The sequence below is a fragment of the Octopus bimaculoides genome, chromosome 7 (assembly GCF_046866305.1).
Source record: "Octopus bimaculoides isolate indiv1 chromosome 7, ASM4686630v1, whole genome shotgun sequence".
Classification (NCBI taxonomy): Eukaryota; Metazoa; Mollusca; class Cephalopoda; order Octopoda; family Octopodidae; genus Octopus; species Octopus bimaculoides.
Window position 1 is genome coordinate 1,813,097 of NC_142934.1, and position 22,500 is coordinate 1,835,596.

The following is a 22,500-nucleotide window of genomic DNA, read 5'->3' on the forward strand; positions in this document are numbered from 1 at the left end:
TGTGTGTGTACGATGTGTGTATATATATATATATATATATATATATATATATATATATATATATATATATATATACATATATATATATATACATATAAAGTAGATGTATGTGCGTCTGTATCTTAGGGCATTCGCTCCCTAAATTACGAAGGTATGATACATAAAAAAAAATGCTGAACACTTGTCCGCTTAATTAAATCTGGAGAAAGGGGTAAGTGCCCCTCGAGTTTGTAGGTCCTTAAGAAGTAGGGAGACCGACGCCGTTCACGTGCAGGCTGGAATGTTACGAGCCGACGATTGCAAGAAAGTAGTAGAAGGCGGATATTCGTGGGAGGAAAGGACAGAACGTGTGCTAAGGTAGAGGGGTCAACGGATTTCCACATATCATGGCAAGTGGGACATCTCGTCCCAAACGTTATATCGAACTTTATATGTGTGCGTGCGTGTGTGTATCTTTTCTTGGGAGGTCGTGCAAATCAATTATTGCGACTGTCCCATTAATTACAAACATGTATGTATATTTTAATGAAAGTTATAGAGACAGTTTCGGGGATATATAAACCTATATATATATATATATATATATATATATATATATATATATATATATATATATATATATACGGACCTTCTGGTTATAGTACCAAAGATGTATAAACATGTAGCACTTACAGAGTTATAAATATAAAGATCGGTGTATATATATATATATATATATATATATATATATATATATATATATGTATGTATATTATATGTATTAATGAAATTTGCATTGACAGTATCAGAGTCGTATATATTATATTCAAGGGACAGTTTCGAGAAGAAAAGCACGGAGACAGAAAAAGGGATAGAGACAAGTAGAGAGAGAGAGAGAGAAGGAATCAGAGAGAGAGAAGGAATCAGAGAGAGAGAAAGAAACAAAGGAACAAGAAAAAAGAAACAGCTAGGAGTTGGAGCGATGAAGTGGAAGAAAGAGGCATTGTGTGTGAGAGAGAGAGAGTGAAGGAAGAGGGAAAGGAGTAGAAAGTTTAGATAGATAGATGTGTAGATAGATAGACAGATAGAGAGGCAGATAGATAGATAGATAGATATATAGATAGGCAGTTAGGTAGGTAGATAGATAGATAGATAGATAGATAGATAGATAGATAGATAGATAAATAGAAGCGTGCATACACACACACACACACATGCACACGCTCATACATACGTACATATATGTGTGTGTGTGTATATATATATATATATATATATATATATATATATATATACGCGCATCCAAACACTCACACACATATATATGAACAGGAAATGGGGTATCTCAACTTGTGGAATAATAAGAAAAATAGGCGGTGTGTGTGTGTCTACATATATGTGTGTATATATATATATATATTTAAATGTATATATATATATATATATATATATATATATATATATATATATATATATATATATATATTTAAATGTATATATATATATATATATATATATATATATATATATATATATATATATATATATATATATATATATATATATATATATATATACATATATATATGTATGTATATGTATGTATGGGAGGGCGGAACCTGAAGGCAGAGCGATGTAACCACAACTGTGAGTAGTAGGAGGTATACACTTACATTTTATATCTCAGAATCCTGGCAAATCGTTCCAAGTTAATAATCCTGTCTTCTCCGTGCGTAACTCGGTTTATCCAACAGAAACTTGTGCTATATTTGTATATCTCTATAGTTATAGTATATCAGTGGAGTTCTATACTCGTATAACATCTACAGCTGCATCTCTACAGATGTATATCTGTATAGTTGTGCACATTTATGGAGTTGTAAATTTTTATGCTTGGATAGCTCCATACCGATCTATCTATCTATCTATCTATCTATCTATCTATCTATATATATATATATATATATATATATATATATATATATATAGTTGTGAGTGGGGTGTGCGCTCGTGTATGACAAACGTCGACTCAATTCCACTCTGAGAGCGAATCCTTATTTCTCTTTCTTCATGAACTCTAGCGGTGTGTGTCTGTGTGTGTGTGTGTGTGTGTGTGTGTGTGTGTGTGTGTGTGTGTGTGTGTGAGCGTGCGTCTAACTGTATTTATATATGTATTTCTGACAAAGTGTTTATGCAATGAGGTGTATAAAGCTGTGTGTATGTAAATTTAATTGTCTTTGGGACTATATGTGCTTCTGTATCAGTTGCTAATTGTGGTGCGTATGTGGCATATTGCGTATATATGTGTGTGTGACCAAATGTATGTATGGCTATTTGTATATGTGTGTATATGTAAGAACGTACATGTGTGTGAGTGTACGAAAGTGTATACACGTATATGCGAATAAATGTATTTAGAAGTATTTGTGTATATATATATATACACATGCGCGAATATATCATTTTATTATACATCATTGTATGTCTCTCTCTCTCTCTCTCTCTCTCTCTCTCTCTCTCTCTACCAAAACCTGGGTAGTGTCTCTTGCGCCACCTAGTATATTTCATTTTGCTTGCCACCCAAAATATATATACTGACATATATATACGCACACATATGCGTATATATATATAAGTCTTCACCTATACATACATATGTATGTATATATATATATATATATATATATATATATATATATATATATATATATATATATATATAAATATGTATTATATTTATCTATATGTATATATATTTATATACATACATATGTAAAATCTGTAATATATACACATATATATGTAAATGCATAGTTCCTGTTTATTATCTGCTGCTGCTGCTTTTTTATTGCCTCACACACACGCACACACATACACACACACTGACACATACACACACACACACGTGCATATTAAATACAAGTGTGTTTATGAGTGTAAATATGACTGTACCCAATTACATATACGTATACGTTTACATATGCGCACGTGAATAAATATGTGTGCATGTCCGAGTACGCATGTGCAGAGGTGTATATGTGCAAAGACACATATATGTGTGTGCGTGAATGTCATTGTGCTTGTGTAGGTGGATCCGTCCCTATTTTAAAGACAGGAATAAATACATCGGTTTATATCTATCTATCTGTTTATCTATCTATCTATCTATATATATCTATATCTATATATATATATATATATATATATATGTGTGTGTGTGTGTGTGTGTGTGTGTGTGTGTGTGTGTGTGTGTATAGAGAGAGAGATAGAGGGAGAGAGAGGGAGAATTGAGGGACAGAGAGACAGAGACAGACAGACAGACAGATAGATACATACATACACACATACATACATACATACATACATACATACATACATTCATACATACATACATATATACATACATACACATGCAAACATATTTAGTTGGAAAAGTTTCAGATTAAAAAGTTATAATATACATGTTCGTGTTTGCTTAAAATATTGTAAACATCAAGATGTGTGTATGTGTGCGAAGATGCATGTCGTTTATCTATTTGTGTTTATGTTGCCCTGTAAAATACAGCGTTATATTTTAATCAATGGAAATTAAATGACACACGCACCTAACATGTATGGATGTGTACATGTGCACGTGACCATGAACACGCGTGTGTGTGCGTGCGTGTGAGTGTATACATGTGTTTGTAGGTCTACACAAATGTGCGTCTGATGATCATATTTTCACGTTTATGTATATATATATATATATATATATATATATATATATATATATATATATATAGAGAGAGAGAGAGAGAGAGAGAGAGAGAGAGAGAGAGAGAGATGTTTTTCAAGCAGACACAAGATCGGTGTTGCCAATAAATGCGATTTCACTATTTAACGAAAACCTTACGTTATCGATTTTACAGTGAGAAAAACTTAAGTCCACTTGGAAGCGACTTAAATTCCGAACGAAAGCCCACAATACATTTTATCTGATACCTTACTCATTCTATCAATCTAACAGCCTGTTGTTTATAAGTATTAATTAGGGGTTTATGTAAAATGTTAATGATTTGATGATAAAGCGGTTTGAAAATAGTCCGGCCTTGAAATATTTTATATATCATTAAAAGTTTAGGGTTTTATTTTTCGCATATTTGGCTGCAAGCATTTTACAAGTAACCTTTCGAACATTTTTATGAACCTGTAAATTAAGGGCTTCAATCGTTTAGAGAAGTAACTTCGCTTAAATTGTTGTTAATGTTATTCTCATATTACTTATTATGCAATATGTTATATTGGCTCCGAATTTTGGCACAAGGCCAGCAAATTCCGGAAAAAGGGATAAGTCGATCACTTGACCGCCAGTGTTCAACTTGTCCCTATTATATCGACCACAAAAGATTCAAATGCAAAGAATTTAAACTCGGACCGCAAAAATTGTTGAAATTCCGTTAAACATTTTGTCCGTCAGCCTAGCTATTCTGCTCGCTCGCCTTTTCTGCATGTACATATATGTTTATAGAGATGTATGTGTGAATATACATACGTGTGTGCGTGTACGTGTGTTCCTGTATACGTAATGTATGTGCGCATGTCTGTATGTACGTATATGTGTATCTATGTGTGCATGTATATATTCCTTTCTCTCCTTCGCTGGTGTTGCAGAACATGCTGACCGACTGCTAGCCCTGGGTTAAACCTACACACACACACACACACACACACACACACACACACACACACACACACCTCTACAAAGAGGGATAGTGAAGAAGACTGAGATAGGGTGGTGTATATATATATATATATATATATATATATATATATATATATATACATATATATATATATTTATATATACACAAACAGATAGATAGACAGATAGATAGATAGATAGATAGATAGATAGATAGATAGATAGATAGATAGATAGATAGATAGATAGATAGATAGATTAATAGATAGATAGATATATGTGTGTGTGTGTGTAATGTATATATGTGTATGTGTCTGCAATTATATAGGTATGTATGTATGTATGGTGTGTGTTTATACAATGTGACATCTATATGTTTGTCTTAGTGTCTATGGCAAATACACAATACTAATTTGATGAGATTAGGTTGGCTTTCGGCCTGGACACGGAGTGGTGGGGGTAGTGAGGGGGGAGGAACAGACGGTCGATGGCTGACCATCACAGCATACAATGTATAACGGTGATGGCAGTAGTGGGAGGGACATTATTGAATATATGTTGATGATAGAGATGATGGTGATAGTGGTGGTGGTCGTGTTGCTGGTCGCAGTGGTGGTGGTGGTGGTTTAGTGGTTGTGATGATGTTTGTAGTGGTGGTGGTGGTGGTAGCAGTGATCTTCTCTAGTTAGTGGTAGTAATAGTGGGGGGTGCTGCTGCTGCTTTTGCTGTTTCTATTTTTACTACTGCTGATGATGATGATGATGGTGATAATGATCATAATGATGGTAACAGTGACGAAGATGATGACGATAATGATGACGATGATGACGTCGACGACGACCAAGTTGATGATGATGATGATGATGATGATGATGATGATGATGATGATGATGGTGGTGGTGGTGGTGATGATGGTGATGATGATGATGATGATGATGATGGTGGTGATGATGGTGGTGATGATTACAATGCGTCAGATGTTATTTTCTGTGGTGAACCCGATAAAAGGGACGTCCATAACAGCGAGGGCACTCAACTCAAATCACTCCCAGATATATTCTACGCGCAGCGAGAGCAGTTTTCCCAGGGAGTTGCATTTCTAAAGACATGATGGAAACAAAGGGTGGGGCAGAGAAAGAGAAGAGATTTTGCTATGTAAGGTGGATGGGTAGTTGGTGCCGTGTGGGTCCACCGCTGGATTTCCATTGTAGACAAGAGGTAAGGTGCATGTTGTCTTGGGTGACGCCTATGTCTGCATGGGTGGATCCTACCGAGGCACTTACTAACATGACGCTGTCGTAGAACTGGATTTCTTAAGATTTTACACATGCACACCCCCTACACACACACACACACACACATGCACGCACGTTCAAAGCTTTGTCTAACATGCTGTCATCAGACTTAATTACTCCCGCTTTTCAAGCCTATGTCTACAGTTCTTGGTAGAAGACGTTCATTTGGTCATAGGAGCGATGCAGTTGGGAAGTTTGTGGAGTTTGCGTAGTAAAGAGAAAGAAATGGCCGAGCAGGAAGGAATAGAGAGAAGATGAAGAATGTAAAAGAATATCGGAGTGCAGAAGGAATGGAAGTAACAATCTTTCGACGATGGTGTTTGTGTCGTTTAATAGAAATTGCTATTTGATTAAATGTAAGGTGTTCTCGTTTCTTTTTTGTTGGCTTCTGAGTTCAATCAGGTGTATATGGAAAGGTGCCTGCTCGCAGTCAAAATTGTGTAGGAGTCCATGCGATAGAAACATAAGATTCCGACTATTAATACTGTTGGATTCTACAAAAACATTTGTATTCTGCTGCGATACTTGGTACATAATTTATTTAGAATCTACAAGAATAAATATATCTGGTTGTTAGTAATACATATAAAAAAAAACTGTTCTATCATCCTCCGTTTGTGACTACCGGTAGATTTAGAATTTGAAATGGTAAAAACCATTTGCAATCTACAGCATTTGTAAAGAGTGTTACATTTGCAATCTACAAAAACATTCTGCTGCTTTGTGACTTTATTTGCATTTATAAACAAATAAAAACAAGAGTGATTCAGCTGAATCTGCGGTTACACTTACAGAATGGATTCCCCCAAAGCAATTCTATTCTGATGCTGCTTCTATTACTACAGTTGGAATCAACAAAAAACAATTGCATTCTACTGCTTTTCTTTAAACTACGGATACAGTTGGAAGCTGCGAAAATAATTCTATTCTACTATAAGTACAAGTGTGTTCTACTACGGCTTCTGTGACTACAGGTTTGAGTCTACAAAAACATTTGTGTTCTGCTACTTTTATGAACTCATTTACCTATGGAATCTACATCAACAATTGTTTTCTGCTGTAACTACACAGGAAATCTAAATAAACAGCTGTATTCTTCAGCATAAATATCTGCAGTTACAGTGAGATTCTATAAAAGAATTTGTACACAGCTACATTTCTGAACTCATATTTGGAATCTACGTTTGGAATTCATAAAAAAAACTCTCGTAGTTTGCAACGATCGTCATCGCAATTATAGTTGGAATCTGGGGGGAAAATATTTATATTTTGCTACATTCGTAAATTGAGTTACATCGGGAATCTACTATTGCAATTGTACCCTGTTGCATTGATGGATTTGGTGATATTTCTTATCTCCAAAAACAAGTTTATTGGGCTGCATTTGAAATCCAAAAGCACAAAATATTTGTTACCGCAGCTACAGTTGAAATCTAGGAAAACTATTGTAATCTGCTGCATTTGCGATCATTTATATGTGGAATCTACAAGAGCAATTGCAATCTGGGATGTTTGTGATACATTTGCAAGAGGAAACTACAAAAGCAAATATAGCATTGTGCTGCTTTCGCAAATGTATTTTGCTTGTAGAGCTTACAAACACAATTGTATTCTTCTCATTTTTTGTAGTTACATTTGGTATCTACAAAAACAATTGTATTCTGCAACGTTCATGAATTTCTTTACACTTTGAGTCTGCAAAAACAAGTGCATTCTGCTACTTTTATGAATCCATTCACATCTGGAATCTACAGAAATAACTGCATCCTATGAATGTCATTCTAATTGGGGCCTGCAACACCAACTGCATTCTATTTTTATGAATGGAGATTATTGAAATCTCAAAAGCATATGTATTAAACTACTTTTGTGAATGCATTTTGGTTTGGGATCTACTAAAGAAATTATGATATCTTTTGCGATAACATTTCGAATTTTTTCTAAAATATTTACGCTCGTAGTTTTGTGAATGCATTTAAATATGGAATCTATAAAATCAATTGTATTCTACAATAGTTACGAAGCAATTACATTTGGATTTACAAACACATTTAGAATCTACTAACCTCGCTTATTATTCTGCTTTTGAAACTACAGTCGAAATCTACAAATACGTATGAATCCTACCCGTTTTGTCAGTGTTTTTTTTATTTCGAATCTACAAAAAAACGTTGTACTCCGCCCATTTTGTCAATGATTTTAAGTTTGGAATCTACAACAAACGATTGTATTCTGTTACTTTTACTCATGCATTTACACTTGGTAAATACAAAAACAAATGCATTCTACTACTTTTGTTAATGTATTTATATCTGGAATCTAAAAAGCTACTTGTTTTCCTCTAATTCTATGAAAAGATTTATATTTGGAATATACAAAATCTAACGTAGTCTGATGCATCTTTAAGACATTTTTATTTGGAATCTAAAAAATAACAATTCTATTCTGCTAGAATTGTGAATGCAAATAAACTTTTGTAATCTTCAAGTTGAAAAGTATTATTCTGCTTTTGCGACTACATTTGGTATCTACAAAACCAGTTCTATTCTATTACATTTATCAATTTCATTTACATTTGGAATTTATAAAAACATTTTTCTACTACTTTTGTGAATGCATTTATATTTGAAATCTACAAGAAAATAATTTTATTCCACAACATTTGCGGTTAGATTTGGTGCTAGAATACAATTCTGTTCTGCTACATTTATGAAAACATTTTACATTTGGAAAACTTCTCTGAACGCATTTCTGATTGGAATCTACGAAGACAATTCTATCCTCTTACGTTGAGGTATACATTATTTGGAATCTACAAAAGCAATTGTTTACAAAGGAATATAGAACCACAATTCTGTTCAGTTAATAATGTGAATGTATTTATATTTGTAATCTACAAAGAATTTTATTCTGCAACTTTCGTGAATGAATTTACATTTGGCTCTACAAAAACAGAAATAACCTGCTATTTGTTTGAATGCGTTAAGATTTAGTTTCTGCTAAAACAGTTCCAATCTCCTGCTTTTGTAACTGCATTTCGAAGTTAGAAAAACATGACTTCTACTTCTCCTTTTGTGAATGTATTTATGTAGCAAATCTACCAAAACAATTGTATTATGCTATCCTTATGTCTGAATTTAGATTTAGAATCTATTAAGACAATTGTATTCTCCTTCTTTTGCAAATGTATTTTCATTTGATGTGTAGCAAAACAAGTGTATTTCGTTACTTTAATGAATGCTTTTATACTTGTAGTGTAGAAAAACAACAGCATTCTTCCGCTTATGCGACTACGTTTGTAATCTGCACAAATAATTCTATTCTGCTACTTTTGTGAATGTATTTGTATTTTCATGTGTTTGGTTTCTGCCACTACACACGGAATCTAAGTGAAATTGTATTCGGAAAATCCATGAATACTTTTATTTGGAAACTAAAAAAACATTTGTATTCTGCTACATTTGCGAGTTCATGTATATTTGGAATCTACAAAACCTATTGCATTCTAGCATTTTTTAAATGTATTTAGATTTGGAATCTGCAAAACCAAACTTATATTCTACTTATGTTCTGAATGCATTAACTATCGAAATCTACGGGAACTGTTACACTCTACTACGTTTATGCATGCTTTTACATTTGGAAAATATATAATACAATTGTATTCTGCTTCTTTTAAGAATGCATTCCCATTTGCCGCCTGCAAACGCAATTGTGTACCACTGTTTCTCTGAATGCATTGTTATTTTATATATATATATATATATATGTGTGTGTGTGTGTGTGTGTGTGTGTGTGTGTGTGTGTGTGTGTGTGTGTGTGTGTGTGTGTGTGTATATATTCCATATATTTAACTTCTGTGAATGCATCTACATTCGGTATCTGCTAAAACAATTGTATTCAGTTCCTATCTCTAATGCATTTACAATTCAAAACTGTGAAAGCATTTAATTTGGAATCTACAAACACAATTGTTTTCTGCTACACTTGCTAATGCATTTATATATGGAATATTCTACTACTTCTGTGTAACCATATATTTATATTTTAAATCTGCGCAAGCAATTGTAATGTAATCCTCTGCTTTTGCGAAAAGTTGTGGAACCTGCAAAACAAGTCTATTTCGCTTCTTTTGTGAATGCATTTATATTTAGATTCTGCAAAAAACGGTCGTATTCTTCTGCTTCTATGAATACATTTACTTTTGGTCTCTACAAAACAATTGTATTCTCCTACATTTGAAAACGTATTTTTATTTGGAATCTACAAATACAGTTTTATTCTACGACATCCCTGAAAGCATTCATATTGAAATTTACACAGATATTTGTATTCTCCGAATATTATGAATGCATTTATGTTTGGAATATTACAAAAAAAAATCAATTCCATTCTGCTGCTTTCGTGAACATGTATCTATCTGTAGTCTAAAAGAATGGTATTCTACTCCGTTTGTGAATGCATTTTATTTAGAATCTACATAAAAATTTGCTACTTCTGTGGATGTAACTATATTTGGAATCTTCCAAAACTGTTATATGAATGCATTTGCTGTTGGAATCTCCGAAAACAACAGTACTCAGTTAATTTTTTGAATGCGTTTGGGTCTGTCATGTGCAAAAAATTATTTTTCCGTTGTATATATGAAAGCGTCTACGTTTGGATTAGACACAAACAATTGCCCTAGTGCACCTTTTGCAAATGCAATTAGTTTTGGAATCTTCAAAAACAATGGCATTCTGCTAATTTTGTGAATGCATTAACATTTGGAACTTACAAAACCAATTGTATTCCGTTCTTTTTTGAATTCATTTATATTTGGAATCTACAGCAATTGTATTCTGCTGTATTTGTGAATGCCTTTACGTTTAGTATCTACAAAAGCAATTGTATTCTCTTAATTGTGTGAATGCATTTCAATTTTGAATGCACAAAAGCAATTCAATTACTCTACTTTTGCGACTGCATTCGAAATGTACAAATAAAGTTTACTCTACTAGTTTTGTGGACACTTTTAACTTTGGAAAATACCCCAACAAATGTATTCATCTGCTTTTGAGATAATATATGTAAAACCGCCAACGTATTTCCATTCTGCTCCATTTGTGAATGCATTTACATCTGGAATCTACAGAATCAATTGCATTCTATAACTGTCGTGAATGCGCAACTATTTTTGTAAACTGCAAGACCATTTGCATTCTTTGGCATTTGGGACTGCATCTAGAGACTACAAAACGCGATGGTATTCTGCTACTTATGTGAATGCTTGAAATTTACAAAATCAGTTGTGTTCTGCTACTTCTCTAAATGCATTTTCATTTGGATAATACAAAATTAATTTTGTCCTTCTGTTTTTATGAATGTATTTATATTTGAAAAATACAAAAACAATTTTATTCCGCTTTGTAATGAATGCAATTTACATGGAAACTTCAAAAACAATTCAATTCCTTTTACGAATACTTTTACATTTGGACTCTACAAACACTTTTGTATTCTACGAATTATGTAACTACATTTTGATTTGTAATTTGCAGAAACAGGTGTATTCCTCTGATTTCGCGATTACATTTGGAATCTACAAAATAAATTGTACTCTGCTATATTTGTGAATGCATTCACATTTCGTATCTACTAAAACAACTGTTTTTTTCTGCCTTTGCGAGTACATTTGTAATCTACAAAACAACTGTATTCTGCTCCTTTTGTGAATGAATATATTTTTGGAATTTCTAATAAAAATTATTTTCTACAACTTCTATGGCACGTTTGCATTTGTGATTTACAAAAACAATTGTATCATTTTTTAATGCATTTCTATTTGGAATTTACAAGAACATTTCATTGCACTCATTTATGAATGCTTTTGCATTTGGAATCTACAAAAAGGATTGTATTTTCTACTTTTGTGTCTGCATTTTCATTTGTATCTACGGAAACAATTGTTTTCCTCTGCTGTTGCGACTACATTTCGGATACAAAAACAAAAACGATTCTATACTGCTACATTTATGAATATATTTTCATTTGGTGACTATAAAAAACAATTGCATTCTACTTTTGCAACTATTATTATACTAGTAATTTACACAAAGAATTAATTTCTACTATACTTGTGACTATATTCCCTCGCAGAACGTAGAAAAAGAATTGTAACTTGCTGTCTTTTTTGTTTTCTGGGTTTTTTTTTTTTTTTTTGCTACAACTAAAATTTACAAAATACTACTCTTCTCCCATTTTTGTGACTACAACTGGAGTCTACAAAACAATTCTTTTTTGCTGAATTTTTGATTCCTGTCACAGTTGGAATCTACAATAAACAATTGTATTGGAAATCTTTTTACTGCACATTTGAATGTGCAATGACAATTGCATTGTTCCGCATTTCTGAATATATTTTCTTTAGAATGTCCAAAATTATTTGTAATCGACTACTTTTGTTGCTATAGTTACAGTCTACAAAGACAAATGGACTCTGCTGCGTTTGCATCTTCAGTTGTGGTTTAAATCTGAAAAACGATTTGTATTTTTCTGCTTTTCTAAACCGCGCAACATTGGGAATCTGCTAAAGCATTCTTAGTCGGCTGCTTTTCTGATTACGGTGGCATTTTACAAACAACTTTATTCTGTTGCATTTATAATTGTAAACTACGAAAACATTGTGTTCTGTGCCTTTTGCAGCTATGGTTTCAATCTACAAAACTATTTGTATTTTTCTGTATTTGTTGCTACAGATACGTTTGCAATCCACAAACAACACTTGCATTCTGTTGCCTTTACAACTCGAGTTACTCTTGGAATCTCCGAAATAATTCTATGCTTCTGATTTCGCGTATACAGTTTAAATCGAACTCTAAAAAGGCAATTATATTCAGCTGTATTTTTGGATATATTTACTGATTGAATGTACAAAATGAATTCTATTCTGCTGCTTTTGTGACGACAGTTGGACACTAAAAATCATCTCATTTCGCTGCAATTGTGACGATTGGTAAAGTTGGAATCTCCAAAAACAATTGTATTCAACTGATGCGACTCCACTCCACATACAATTTTTATTTATAAAAGCAAGTTTATTCGTCGACTTTCATGGCTACAGTTTCTGTTGGAACCTACGAACAAGGGCGTTTTACTATTCTTTGGCATTCTACAAAACTGTCGTGTTCCGCGGATTTATGGTGGATTATATTGTTTTGTGGTTTTCTTAGGTCTATTCAAGACTTTCACATGGGCTTGTAGCATAAAATGATATAGAGTTTGCGAGAAAGTGTGGTCATCAGAATGACGTAATTATTGCATAATATTCATTATTATATCTTGAAGTCATCGATCATGCGAAACAGCTGTAAAGATATCTTATTACATTATGCAAATTGTATACGCAACTTTTCATATAAGTATATTCTTTACACCTGTCGTTTCGCTGTTTCTACTTCCATATATACAAGTAAGTAAGTATAAGTTTTACATGGGATTGGTTCTTGGTGTACGTATAAAGCTATAGATAATAGCATGGAAATATTGGAATTAAAAACCCTTTTCGACAGAAAAAGTTGGAGGCTGTTCAATATCTGCATGGGATTATTTATAGAGAACCTATTGTAAGAATGAATTGTTCCACAAAATCTCGAAAGGTTATGAATTGTTATGGCATCAACAATACACACACACACACACACACACACATGCACACATACATACATACATACATAAACATACATGCACATATACATATATATAAATATGCATACATATGTAAGTATATATGTATGTGTTTGTGTGTGTGTGCGTGTAATGTGAATTATTCATTGACTTAAATATAACAGTGATTATATAACTGCCTGTAAGTATATGTGTGTATATGCATGTATATATATGTGTGTGTATATATATATATATATATATATATATATATATATATATATATATACATATATATATATACATATATATATATATATATATATATATATATATATATATATATATATATATATATATATATATATATATATATATATATATATATATATATATATATATATATATATATATATATATATATATATATATATATATATATATATATATATATGCATATATATATATATATATATACATGTACACATACATATAAATTTAGAAGGAAAGAGAGAGAACGAGAGAGAGAAAAAGAAAGAAAGAACTCGATAGAATGTGGTTCTGTATTGCAATATTGCATCCGTTAATAAACGTTATTCATATTTAATAAATATGTTGTTCGACTTTGACCTGTAGTGCTGTTGTGAATTAAGCATCGACATGAAATATATTAAACAGGTGTCTGCTTCTCGTTGTAATCTGTATTTTATTCACAGGTAAGAGGTCTTCAGGATTTCAGCTTTACGTATCCTCGTCACCCTTCACAGAGTAAGCACCAACTCCAGTATTCGGCGAGGTTTTCACAGCTCTATACTATACATTCAATGACCAAAAGTTTGAACGCTTAACGTAATACTTTCTTATTTTGGTAAAATTCCACGTTTTGCTGAGAAGCCCACCTCTTTCAGTGCAGGCTTCTCTTCACATGCATATTACCGCGACCGAGATATTGTACCAATAAACCTATCATCTCCTCCGACAGGTGGTCATTTAAGGCTGGTCATCCCGGTAATAGGAGACAGAATTTGAACTGGAAATGCTAAATGTTGTATAACAAACTGCAATGCATTTCCATCAGAAATGATAAAGTATTGGAAATTAGACTATTTCTAATAGTTCTTCCCATTGACCATTCATCAGAAATGCTTTATATATCGTTCCTGAAACGAACAAAAGCAAATATGACCTCACAACGAATTGAAATTTAAAAAAAAAAAATAGAAATGAGTAGGCGATATTGAACCGATTTTGAAGATAATAACATTTGAAGATATAAATTGGGCAGAATTCGATGTCAAAAGGGTAGAAGCAAAGCAACGGGTAGAAGTAGAGCAGGGAATTTAGTTTGTAAGGATGGCATGAAGCTGTGAGTATCACTAGATGATAAAACGGGCCAAAAAGTATTGTAAGGTCATCGTCTGATCAGCAAGTTGATGAGTGAGTCCTTAGCCACCAGTGATTCTGAGTAGCCAATTACCAATGACATTCTTTGAAACGCAGTTTCCAGTAATACATGTATGAATGTCAACAAGAAGAGTTCGTCGTGTTTCTCTAGCAATCCAATAGGGACTATATTTAATTCATGCAAAGAAAGTGCTTTCTATTATTGTGTCGCGTCATAAGGCGGCGATCAGGCACGCCGGGTGAAATGCTTAGCGGTATTTCGTCTGTCTTTACGTTCTGAGTTCAAATTCCGCCAAGGTCGGATATCTCGGAGGTGTTCCGCGAACCGGTCAGCCTAGCGGCATCCCGTTTGCCCGGTGTATGGACAAGGGCAGAGGATTGAAAGCTTGGTGTGTTTAGGGTGGGAGGAGAAGAAGTTGAGGCATGTGTGTGAGTCTGTGTGTTTGTAGAAGATGGAGGTGGTGAGAGTGGAGTGATGAATGCTGACCGAAATGTGTAGAAAGGAGAGAGAGGTGGCAGAGATAGTGCAGGAGAAGTGGAGGGCAGGATGGAAAGATTTGACAAAAGAGAGGAAGGAGTCTAGATGTTCGCGGGAGAGTGAGGTCGCACCGATACAGTAGTCAATATTACGACCGTATAGTTCGGGAGTGGGACCTGTGAAACTTGAGAATATTTATATATATATATATATATATATATATATATATATATATATATATATGCATTTATGTATGTACGTACGTATGCATGTATTCACATACATACATTATTTGTGAGATTACATGACAACCAATTATTTTATGTGAAGAGATATTCAGAGTTGTTCAAGCGAGCCACTTCGAAATCGTGATATTTATCTCCATTTTGGATGGGAATACTCCATTATACACAAGACTGAACGTGATTTCGGAATAAATACACAAATCACAGGAGGTAACTTATCTTGTTATCTCCCTTGGGATTTTGTTAGAACTTGCACTCACCATAGATTGATTAGTTCCTTAAGTATCACATGCGAGAACGCTCGTTATCCCGTTCTGTCTGATAAATTTGTGCATGCTCATCCAAAATGGAGACAAGCACCAACACATCCATGTGGCACGCTTGAACAATTGTGAAGATCTTTAGCCATGAGGTTGTCTGGTGTTGGAAATTACACACAGAGACATACACATGAGTTAGCATGTCTGTATGTCTGTATGTATGTATGTATGTATGTATGTATGCATATAGAAAAAAGGATTCTTGAGTGTCTTTAGCAAAAAACGCCCGATTGAAAAGATTGTGTCAAGTGTCCCATGTGGGAATAGGTCTCGCTTTTATGTCCTTATGTTTCTGAAGACTTGCGTATGGTAACAACGGTTGTTCTTCCTTCTGCGATTAAACCATTATAAATACAAGTGATTGAAGTGTACTTACCGCGACTGTAAAGACAGAACCGATGACTGGGAAACGAACCACTGAACTTTTAGCTCTTGGTTGATTATCCCGTTTCTCTTAACCACCCTTCACTATCGCTGTACTACTACTGCAATAAACAATCTTGTAATTGTACACGCGCGCATTCATACATACGCGCGCGCGCACATGCATACAGGGAGAGAGAGGAGGGAAAGAATTTATTTGATCTTTATTAACAATATTCATGTCATTAAGAATATTTTAGCGTTTATAGAATCTCAACGCCACTGAATGTGCTCTGCTACTTTCTCGTGAAGCCTTCTTTAAAACTAATGATTACTAAATCAAATGGGGATTGTTTGTTCATATTAAATCTAATAAACTGTCGGGAATATGTTGAAACATCCATGGCATCAGTTGCGCCAAATAAATAATGATTCAATTAGTTCTTGCTATTTCTTCCGTCTGCTACAGAGGAACATTTCAAGGGCGAACCATTCTCTCAAAGGAACGTTTCAAAGTTAGAGACATGTTCAAAGTCACCTAGTCGCTCAATCTTCTGCTTAGACATGAGTGGCTCTGAAGTGACCATTTTCTTTCTCTTTCTCATTCTCTCTCTCTCTCTCTCTCTCTCTCTCTCTCTCTCTCTCTCTCTCTCTCTCTCTCTCTCTCTCTCTCTCTCTCTCTCTCTCTCTCTCTCTCTCAACACATACACACGCACAAATGTATTATTTGGTATTGTTGATTAACTTATTGAATTACAATAAAACATTTGCTGATGGAGGGAGTTTATACATTTAATAGAGTAGAATTTATTGAAAATATTAATTCGATTGTGATCTGAAGTTTCGCCTTTAAAGTTTTATTCAACCAGAGAATAAACAATAAACAATAAACTCACCGAAAACCCGTACAACAGAGATGTTTAAATAGGAAGGAAACAATGGTTATTGCTCAAAGAGTTGGTAAGATTATCTTTGATACTTAATCTCTCTCTCTCTCTCCCGCTCTCCCGCTCTCCCTCTTTACTCCTCTCTCTCACTCTCTCTCTCTCTCTCGTTCGAGCCTTACTGTATCATCCTCTCCCTTCTTCCAACCACAAAACATTTACCCAATTCTTTGACCAATAACCTTAATTTCCTTTCTTTTTAAACTGTTTTTGTGAAAAAATGTCTTCTGTAAAGATATAAGGTGAGTTCAAACATACTACATAGCCATATATAGATAAACACACTTACATATGCGTGTTTCTATGTATGTATATATGTATATACGTATATGTGTATCCATCAATGCCATTACTAATATCTGTGACGACATACACAATACCACTGACTGAAAAGTTTTTTTCCTAACCCTTCCCCTCAACCTAGAACTGTATATAGTTGATTCGCTTATGATGTTCTTCATTGAATCTCCATGGCCAAGTATCAAACCGTCTTCCAACTTTCTCTCTGACAGAAACTATTTCATTCAAATATAAGTCAATCCTGATGAGGGCATACTCTTCCCAGATAATCAATCTCATTGGCTTCCAAATATAACTCCAACCAACATGTTATTGGTTCGCGTAGTTTACGTCGAGACTACTACTACTACTAAATTAAATTGGGGCAGCTATTAATGCCACATGAAATGGGACAGTTGATAATACCACACTAAAGTAGAACCTTTCGGAATAACATTATACAGCGTTTATCATCAGCTAGAAATAGCAGCGAGGGCTTCCTCAAATCATATCCTTCTGTCTTACATTTGGACAGAACGTGTGATATAATGTAGATCTACATATCCTAAAATTGATGGTATGATCAAGCTGGGATACCCATTTTATACCCTCTCATGCATCAGGGATTACACGGGGGATAAACCATGACATTAGTAAAACAACGACGACAGTAAGTAGAGTATACCCCGTTAGAATGTGTACATTATCAGATGGAATATTTTATAAAGATATACTGATACCTATATCGATTGTCAGAGAATAGCAATGGAGTAAGATAAATGCAGAAATGAGAGCGAGTGTGATATGGACTGGAAGCTTCTTGAAGATATACGATCGAAGATAATAAGTGTAGAAGAAATGAATAAGTTAGTATCGGTGTAAGAAGATGAAGAATTCGAGTAATCAATAGTATTGAAGTTTATTGACCTGGACAATAAGGTGACATATGTATACAATCTGTCGAATGATAACGGTTTCGAATCTAGCATATCCTATCATCGCCACTTGTTGGAACTATGGCCAAGAAGCTACGCTATTTAAAGGGTGAAATGTATGTGGTACACACACACGCACACGCACACGCACACAAACACACACACACACACGCACACACATATATATTATATATATATATATAAATATATATATATATATATATATATATATATATATATATATATATATATATATATATATGCGTTGTTAAACGGTGTCAACCTGCGGTAATCCGTCCAGGTGAGACCCCTTTAAAGATGGATTGTGTTTAAAAACACAGAATACCTCAAATGTACACGAAACGAAATCGCACCGGAGTGAAAGACAGTGACAGATATTTCGCAGCTATTTCCGCTCTTCAGTCCCACACTCATCCACCACTGAAACGCCCTTAATTAATGCTTACAGCACATAAGCTATACAAGCAAAAACTTGTGTTTTTGTGTGTGTGTGTGTGTGTGTGTGTGTGTGTGTACATAAATAATTATTACAGTTGGAACACATGTTAACATATCAAAATTTCTTGCTACCGATCATCGGAATCCAATATGACGAAATTCATTTGATTACATGCTAGTTACTCTAGATATGGTTTTTGGTGGAGCATCAATGCCACAGTATGACCCATTATAAAACATCAAATATCACAAGTATCAAATGCACACACACAGATACACACACACACACACACACACACACACACACACACACACACACATATATATATATAGATATACACATATATATATACATATGTAAATATATATATATACACACACACATACATATATATACATATAGGCTTCGTGAGTAGATTTACAGCGGGGAAAGGCGACATCCGTTGCAGGCATGCTGATGTCTGAATATGTCCGATTCGAGACAAACAAATACGACCGCAGAGGCTGCATGGGAAAGTGGTCAGATCAGATCTGGTTATTGTGACCTTACATTTCCCCACTTTTTCTCTATCTCTCCTCCCTCTCTACCTCTCTCTTTCTCCCTCTCCCTCTCTCTCTCTCTCTCTCTCTCTCTCTCTCTGTCGGTCTTTTGTCTTGTATGTATGTATGTATATCAAATGAAAGGCGAAGCAAAAAGTCTGGTTGAAATATCTGAAGGCTGCGACCCAGGGGTCAGAAAATTCAAAACGCACAAACGAGTCTACCCAACAGCAATTAGAATACATACGTGAGCGTTTGTAATAAAGTGAAAAAATATGATGAATGACTTGTTTCAGAAACGTTAAAAGGACTTCAAGATTACTAAACGTTTAGGCTTTGTTTTTTTTATATAATTTGGTATCGATATTTAGCACTCTTGCACGTACACCACATACACACACACTCACACACACACAGAGGCACGCACAGACAGACACATATACATACACACATATATACATGCACACATACATACATGTATATATATATATATATATATTGCTTTGCACAGATATGCATATACACATTGTTATACATATACGAACATATGCGAAGAATACATCAATATACATATAGATGCATGTGCAGAAATGTATATTTATACACATGGGCTCACATATATAACACACATATAAGCATATACATATATATATAGCGATATACAACCACTTACATCCGTAAAGAAGTACAGGTAAAGTTATAGGCGTGTAGACGCTGATATATATTCAACAGAAATTGTCTTGCCTTTGGCGAAACAACAACGATAAGAACCTCGTGACGTGACATAAGGGCGTGGTCAAGGAGGAGTTTTAGAGTAATATATCAGATGATAATAGCCATGCTGTTCACACAGGGTGTATTATTATGCAATATGATAATGCACTGTATTGATATAACACTGTGCAATATTTATTTACATTTTTATTATCCCGTGATGATAAAACCGAAGCTGAATACCATGTGAACAAAAGTACACCACGATAAGATATCGTATATTATAAATATATTATAAATACATATAAATATCCGCTATGAAAATATGCTCTTTGTAAGATATTCCACTACAAAATATTTTCCTATGGCTTCCATTCTACAGCAAAAGGGTTTTTGGTGCGCATGCGTATGTCAGTATTAAATATATTTTAGCGTTTCAAATATTTCTCTTTGGCTTTTACCGATGCTCAGCATCCGGATCTAATGTCCAACTAATATAATTGAATTTGTGTGCGTGCAGGTGTGGGTGTGTGTCTCTCTGTATGCATGTGTATATGTATGTATGCATGCATGTATATATATGTATATATGTATATATGTATATGTATATATATGTTTAGTGTGAACTGTCGGAAAAGGAGTATTCAATGTCATGCTTGAGATTAATAATATTTTACTTTGGTCACGCCAGGCGAAATTGGTGCAGTTGGAAGTATCGGCACTCAACTACCAACATGGCTGAAAAAGATCGGAGCAAGTGTGAAGGTAGAACACCTACAAAAATCAGCCTTGCTTGGAACTGCAAAATTTCTTCGCATGGTTCTCGAAGCATGACGAGTAAACAAGTATCACCTTAGTCACTTACCTAGACACTCCCAGTGCCCTGGGGCGAGTGAAGGATAAGATATGTTACAGCATGACTGAAAGCTTGGGGAGTGGAAGTAGTGAAATATCTTCAGGTAAATACAACACAGACATTTAAATAGATAGGGTTTTTCTGAGGATGTGGGCAGTTTTTGTCAGTACGATCATTTGTGTTACTCTGAGACATGGTTCTCCTGGGATATTATCTAGATGTTTCTGACATCCCTTTTTTATCATACCTAGGGCAGAAACTGTTCTCGTTTTAAGATGCCACATCTTTTCTATTTCAATTTCCAGGTCCTTATATTTACTAAATTTGTCAAATTCCTTGACAGATATATTTCTATTAGTCTACGAGTATTTTTCTTCCCTGTCCTTAATAATTATGTTTGGTCGATTAGCCTGGATCGTTCTGTTAGTGTTGACTGGAAAATCCCAGAGGATAGTAACATTTTTACCTTCAACGACTGGCTCAGGATGATATTCATACCAGTAAACAGGAATGCCGATTTTCTTGTGTTTACAAATTTTCCAGTGTAAATGCTGTCGTACACTAACGTGGCGTTTTTTGTATTCATTTAGTGTCAGCGCAGGACATCGCAAGACAATTTTCAAAGAAATTATTATTATTATTGTTGTTATTATTATTATTATTATTATTATTATTATTATTATTATTATTATTATTGAGTGAGAGAGCAGTGCATGTCTCCAAAATGACACTGGGGTAAAATATACGAAGCCCATTATGCCCATCATGACTACTCGTTCGATAAGAATACACCAGGCACATACATCACAACCATATATGCACGACATGGTGACTTTATATCAAGATAAACAGCACATGACCTCGCAGGTGAGGCCCAGTCAGCATTTTCTTTAGGTTGAGTAGCCCATCTCGCTCAAAAGGTCCCTGAATAAGGGTTGTTTAAGGATGTTGAACGAAACACTCATGTTTCACAAGCTAATTTAATCAAACCCCGAAGAATTCCTCTCAACACATGACTATGATGCTCCCCCACTACTTCTGCTCGTGATCAGAGATGCACATATCGTCAGCCACCAAGGGACATGCTCAACTGGTTAAGGTCAAGCAACTGACAAGCAAATCTGTGATATTGAGCAGAATATTTGCTGTAGCCCATCTCTTATACAAAGACAAAACAAAGCCATGTATAAGATCAGGGCACACTATTATTATTATTAACATTATTATTATTGTTGTTGTTATTGTTGCTGGTGTTGTTGTTGCTGTTGTTGTTGTTGTTATTGTTATTATCTCAGGTTTTTTTGTAACTCCTGGAGTCTTGCATGTATAGCAGGCTTGCTGCCTGCAGCCTACGCTACCAT

At 34.2% G+C, this 22,500-nt stretch overlaps 1 protein-coding gene across 2 annotated transcripts in view; it reads right to left on the minus strand.

The window, feature by feature from the left end:
• LOC106872790 (uncharacterized) overlaps nt 1-22,500 on the minus strand; it is a 932,929-nt gene that overhangs the window by 885,440 nt on the left and 24,989 nt on the right. The window contains exon 1 of one of the 2 annotated variants that reach the window (XM_089354572.1): nt 1,653-1,833. The exons of the other annotated variant lie outside the window; for it this stretch is intronic. The gene's annotated coding sequence lies outside the window, so the exon portion shown is untranslated. Of the gene's footprint in view, nt 1-1,652; nt 1,834-22,500 lie in introns of those variants that run through there. 2 annotated transcript variants of the gene reach the window in all.